Raw genomic sequence first — 7118 nt, 5'->3', positions numbered from 1 at the left:
TGTATTCTCATTCAAAGCTGCAACTAGATACTCTGTCACCCAGGGCAAGCTGGAATTTTGGCGCCCCTTGCATGTAGAGGAAACAGTTAAAGAGTGAATTTGGCGCCCCTTCTGGTTCAGCACCAGACCCGCCTGTCCTCATTTCCAACCAAATCTAATACAGTATCTCATACTACTAAAGACATGATTATCAAAAATTTCCTCTTAATTGAGCATTCATTGCACTGATATAGATTTTTAATAGAATCATTTTTCATCCTTTAAATCAAAGCATTGATATGTGATTTGGAAAATGATGCATCAGTACTTGGACCAGATTTTGACCACATTTGACATTTTAATGAAATGAAACTCACAGGGCACTTAGATATACTACACGTATTAGTAAACAGCTCAGCAAACCATGCATTGAAGATTATTGTTTAGGTGAAAGGGGTTTTCAAACCAACTTGATCGATGCTCTTCTGGGCATTCAAAATGTACATGCACTATTAAGGAATCAAAAAAATATATTTTTAGTTTCACTGGCACACAAGATGCTAGTAAAATATTATAAAGCACAATGGCAATTGATGGTTGTTTTGTTGATTGGTAGAGGTGCTCACCTCAGCAGTGCAATGTCCTGAAATCCCGATCTATTCTACTAGGTTGCTTCAGATCAACAAGAGAAGTAAAGAGGGCCCCCGGGGCCTTACACAGGACCTACCTTTAAGGTGGTGGGGGGAGGGGGTGCAGGGTAAAATATTTCCTCTCATCACAAGCTTTCAAAAAACATTTTAAATTTACAGAAATTAGTGAAAACAGTACAGATATTTTTATACAATATTTCATTAAAATTATTTGAATTTAAATTTTTAAATTCAATTTTCATTTCTTGGAGGTCACGAGGGGGGTATACATTATACAATATATTATTATACCCCCCCACCCGCATATCTCTCGAGAATGGGGAGGGCAGCCTCCTTGGTTAATAACGGTACTAATCTAGAAGGTTTTGGTCCAGTTTACTTGATTTTGCTGACAAGTGGAGTTGGGGAGGGGTAAAAACCCATAAAATTTTGCTTAAGTAATACTTGAACGGTTTATAGTTACGATTATTATGGAACTATTTTAACTTTTCTCCAGCTCCGAAGGTTTCAATCTGTTGTTTACACTTCTCTTACAGTGTTTACGCCGCTAAATTTACGGTTCGAGAGTAACTCATTCCCGCTCCTCTGTGATTGGTCGAGTTCAGTAGGGAATGTCGGATTTTTAGCCGCTAGTAGTTTCCCAACGGACGCGCTGGTCCACGACCTCCTATATAACAGGTTATCTAGGTGGTCGTGGCTGGTCGCGTCACCTCCTGTTATTCTTTCCTCCATGTACATTGGCAGCCATGAAGGAAAGAATGAACAGGAGGTGACTAGGGTGACCATACGTCCCGTATTTCCCGGGACAGTCCCGGTATTTTCTGTTTTTTTGGCTATCCCGACTGTTTAGCAAAAGTGTCCTGGTTTTTCCCGTATTTTGCACGAAGCCTACTTGAATTTTTATTCTTTATTGAAGTCAAAGATTGAAATTATTTTCAACTTATAAATTATATTATGATAACTACAACTATAAATGAGTATATGAATCTCCCATATTTGTCTTAGTGAAATTTTTTTTTCGTGGAATTCATTTTAATCCACTGCAATTAGCAGTAATGCTGCATTTCCCGCCATTGTGATTTCTCCGTTATTTCAACAATATTTGGCGACTTTGTTCGGTTTCGGCGTATTTTTTGGCGATAATTGGCGATGTCCAGTATTTTCCCGTATTTGGAATCCCAATGTCCCGTATTTCTGTCGAGGAAATATGGTCAGCCTAGAAGGTGACGCATGTTCACGATATCTACAGACAAAATATTCGGGAGCCCGTATTCTGTTCCCTGATTGGTTAATTTAGTACAGGGTGGTCAGGCCTGGCCATTTATCGTTGGCGACAAAATAATAACATTAGCAAACATCCTACCATAAATAAAACGGGAAAAAAATACTTGAAGCGGAATCGAAAATATTGAAAAGAAAAGCCGCCCCGCCCCCTTTTCCATTGGATTTTTTGTGATATGAATATTAATTTCAAGAAATCATTTTTTTTTTCCATTTCATCGCTTTTTCTCTTCCTTCTTTATTGTGTAAAAAGGCAAAAATATGTGGATATGCAAACGATGGAACAGATTTGCCACGCTAGGAAAATACAAACACCTAGCATAATCAAGTTTTTTTACATTTCTGCCGACCGGAAATGGTCCTATTCGGTTCACGCGGATTTATTGGTGCAGATTATATAATGTGAAAAAAAAATTTCCTCCCCCAAGTTGAGGGGTGGGGGTTATTTAATGTCTGCTTTGCCTAAGGCCCTCACATCCTGGAGCAGGGCTCCCTAGGCTGGGATCTTTCACGGGCCCCCTATATGATGAATTTATAACGTGAAAAATACTGAGAAGCGTCCCAGGCCATCTCCATATTCCTGGGCCCCAAGGCTGGAGATCTGTCAGCCCCACCCTTGTTGGGGGCCATTCCCAGGGCCCTTGCAAAAGTTGGTTCCTGGGGTATATACCCCGAGCAGAGCCGCAACTGGATACTTTGTCATCCGGGGCAAGCCGGCAATTTGGCGGCCCTTGATTTAGAAGAAACAGTTAAAAGGTGAATTCGGTGCCCCCTTCTGGTTCAGCGCCCGGGGCAACTTTCCACGGGTCCTTCTATGGTTAATTTATAGCGTGAAAAAGCAAAAAATTATGAGGATTGTCTCGGGCTGAGCTAGAGCCCTATCAGCCCTGCCCATGTGGGGGCCGTGGTTGCGGCCCTGAGATCCCAGCCGTAGGCACATATATATATAATATATGAATTGACGTCATCGTGTTCCCCCAGATGTTCAAGTCTATCTCCGCCTATGCTGGTGACCCATGTCCACCCACAATTACGGGTCTGACAGAGCTCAGGATGATTCTTTTAACTTTTTTATATTTTTCACAGAACAAATTTACTGGGGGGGATGGGACGCCAAAGATCCCAGCTGAAGGATGGGGGGTAACCTAACATTTTTTGTTTAAGTTACCGTAAATGTAATAAATCCGGTGATTATGAACCATCATGGCGCCCACAACCTGAAGCAATGCCCCTAGGCTGGGATATTTTGTGGGCCCGCAGACCAGACTTTTCATGGGCCCCTCAACAGTGAATTTGTAGCATGAAGGGAAATGATTGTCCCGGGCCCTACCTAACCTTGCGGGGCCATGGCGACCATTATATATTGCATGTCTTCGCGCCCTTCCCCCAGAACTTGTCTATGTATGCCTTACACGGGTGGAACAGTGTGTTCGTTGAAAAAACCGATTCCAGGTGGGTCCGGTGAAAACAGCTCAAGAATCGTTCGCAACACCGTACAAATTACTGAACGACCAATTGCGAATGCTTTCATTGCATGATCCGCGCGCTAGTGTATACGCGCCTTTAAGAGAACGTCAGATCATAAGGAATCGAGCAAGTCTAGTATATGGTATTAATGAGTTTTCTTGTGTCAGCTGAATTGTGCAAAGCACATAGCGATGACCCAATGACTACATTAAAAAAATTCAAATTGTTCTTTGTTTGATGAAATCTCAAAATTTTCTTCATTAAGAAATATCTCACACAGATCGATTTTGTGCAATTTTTCCCCCGTAATGGTTGCCTAGTTTGAGGTTGATGTTACACTAACCTTGACAAATGTAAATGAGCATATCGGCTAAATTCGAGCAAATAACCCCAATGAGCTTATCAGTTAGTTGTAAGTTTTGTAAAATAACTTTTATAGTGTCACCTAACGAAATTTCTCTTTTCTTAACATTTTCCCCACACATTCAAAACATTGCCATCAATTGATGAAAATACCAAAGAATTGCAATAACGAAAGATATATATACAAATATGTTTTTGCATTCTCATTCATTTGAACTCACAAAATTTCCCATATACCATACAGAAAATTTCCTTTTTTTAATTTTTCATACACCCATGTCTGGCATGTGGTAAAAAAAAATTATATATACACTGCTGGCCAGCGTAAATGCAACACCCTGAAGGAAGCATGCAAATAATATGAAATTTACAACATGCATTAGCGGAGGTGAGATATGCAAATGATTAGAATTTCAGCGCAGACGCACATCACGCGCGCCTGTGGCGCCACTTCAAAGCGCTATTTAAGGCTTGGAGATTTCGACGATTTGAAGTACGGCAATTGTGTTTTTCTTGTGGTTTTTTCAAAAAAACGATCAATTATGCCTCGTAGAAAACAGCGATCATCTTTTGATCAAGTATCCGAGTTCGACAGAGGAAGGATAGTGGCCTACCGAGATTGTGGATTATCTTTCAGGGAAATCGGTAGTCGTGTTGGACGAAACCAAACAACTGTAATGCGGATATGTGATCGTTGGATGCAGGAGGGTACGACGGACCGACGTGTTCGATCGCATCCACCTCAGTGCACCACTTCGCGTGATGACAGGCGTATTGTGCGTATGGCAGTGACGGATCGCTCAGCCACATCACGAACCATAGCACAGCACATTCAGTCTGTACCGCATCATCCAGTGTCTGCGCGTACCATTCGACGCCGTTTACAGCAGAGTGGTCTGTCCGCAAGACGTCCATTGCTTCGTCTACCCTTGACGCAGAACCACAGACGTCTCCGCCGCCAATGGTGCGATGAAAGAAGGATGTGGACGGCACAATGGAATGAAATTGTCTTTACTGACGAGTCACGCTTCTGTTTGCAACACCACGATGGTCGGATTCGAGTCTGGAGACACCGTGGAGAGAGGATGCTGAACAGCTGCGTTATGCACCGCCACACTGGTCCTGCACCGGGTGTTATGGTATGGGGCGGTATTGGATATCACTCTTGCACTCCTCTAGTACGCATTGCCGGTACTTTAAAAAGCCAGCGCTACATCTCCGAGGTGTTGGAGCCAGTTGTCCTTCCTTACCTTCAGGGCTTGCCCACAGCCATATTTCAACAGGATAATGCGCGACCACACGTGGCACGCATTGTCCAAAGGTTCTTCGTCAATCGCCAGATTGAATTGCTTCCCTGGCCAGCTCGCTCTCCGGATCTTTCGCCGATAGAAAACATGTGGTCCATGGTTGCTCAACGACTGGCCCAGATTACATCCCCAGCTGCCACACCAGATCAACTTTGGCAACGCGTGGAAGCTGCTTGGTCTGCTGTACCCCAAGAACACATCCAAAGTCTCTTTGAATCAATGCCCAGGCGTGTGGCAGCGGCGATCTCCAACAATGGCGGCTACTCTGGCTACTGATTTTGGCAGGAACCACACTTCACAGAAGTCTATAAATTTAATCATTTGATGCTTGGTCAACATGTTATCTACAAAATAAATATTGTTGCGATATCTCTTGTCTTTCTTGGTGTTGCAATTTTGGTGGCCAGCAGTGTATAGGCCAGGCAGAATTTTTACAGGCCTTGGGCAAGTCAGGCAATAGATTTTTCCAGACCTGTAATATAGTAGACTCTTGCTAATCTGGCACATATAACACCAGGGTGTGCCGGATTACCGAAATCATCGAATTAGAAGTTAATATTAAAAATAAAAATGTCTATTAAATAACAAACTTTGTGCACAGACATGTAGTGACATGTTTCCTCTTTGATGCTGAAAGAAAAATTGCCTAAAAGTGTTGAATTATTGGATGGGCTGGATATTATAGAGCCTCTACCATATCTATAAATAGATCTATTCACTGGAAATTTCTGGCACTAAGCAGTATTGGCATAACAATCTTTCACTACATGTACACACACATTTCAACATGTACCAATTCGTTAGAGGTTCCATAGAGGAGTATGGACAAGGTGCATGTCTGGTTTAGTAATAGTATTGGCATGATAATGGAAGGCGCTATAATAGGGGTGGGAGGAATAAAAACACTTTTACAGATATCGACACTTTTGAGAGAAGCTCCAATGGGGGTGGGGGGTACATTACAAAAGGAAGTATATGCTTAAGTTGTGTGCAGAGGGAAGGAGTGTAAAGCAGAACAAAATACAAAAAATAGTACGCAAGAAATTCACACAGAACAATAGGCACAGTGCTGGGGGGAAAACAAAAAACTTTCAGCAAATTTTGACATATTTGAGAGGAGCACACCTGGGGGGGGGGGGGGTATACATGCTTGTGTGGCGGGTTTGTCTGATTTGGCCCAACCCGAAAAAACCTTTTGAACAAACCAAACAAAAAATGACACCTTAAAACTGTACTTTCTTGTACCGTATTTTTTCTAATAGTGCTATTGTATTGTTGTACTTTATCTTGAAAGAAATACATTAGTAATTTAGTACTTTCTTTCTTACCTATTACATTTTAACAAATCACAAGTAGAGAACAGATCTGTCCAATTTTGTCTGACTGGAATTTAAAACTCATCCTTCAGCTACAGAAAGTTTGAGAGTGTAAGCTCCTTTGACACATTTTTAAAAACAGTATGAAAGAAATAGTGTGCAAATTAAGATTTTTTTTCTTGGACTGGGAATTGATTAACCATCTATAAAAATTTTATTTGACTCAATCAAATTTTAATAAATATTTTCAAAGGCTAAGCATTCATAGCAAACATAATATTGGTTAATTATATGATGGGAATTTTGATATTGTGTGTAAAAATATATTCTATTCAAAAAAACAAATTTCATGATCATGCACCTATCTACTGAATGGATGTAAACAAAATGATATAGAAATAGATTAAGAAATGAAGAACGTCCACTTGAAGCTATTTAACATGCTGAACATTCTTATCTCCTGAAATTTCTTATATAACTTTGATCTTGTCTTCTTTTCCTCATAAATTTGTTATTTTAGGTTAGTTACTGATTTCGAAACTAATTTCAATTTTCATACAGTTACTTTTTTTTTGTTTGCAAATGCTCTCGAATGGTACTGGGGAGGGGGGCTCATTCTTCCCAAACAAGAAAAGTGCTGTTTACAGTACGGACAATAAATTTTGGTCTTTGCTTTCCAAAATTTTTTGATTTCAAACTGAAATAATCACTAGTTTTCACTGAATAGAACTTCTGTTTCACCATGTCAAAAAATT

The sequence above is a fragment of the Pholcus phalangioides genome, unplaced genomic scaffold, assembly GCF_987345545.1.
Source record: "Pholcus phalangioides strain wild (caught in Gottingen) unplaced genomic scaffold, Ppha-v1.0 ptg000008l_1, whole genome shotgun sequence".
In the NCBI taxonomy this organism is placed as follows: domain Eukaryota; kingdom Metazoa; phylum Arthropoda; class Arachnida; order Araneae; family Pholcidae; genus Pholcus; species Pholcus phalangioides.
Note: the sequence above shows the minus strand (reverse complement) of the source record.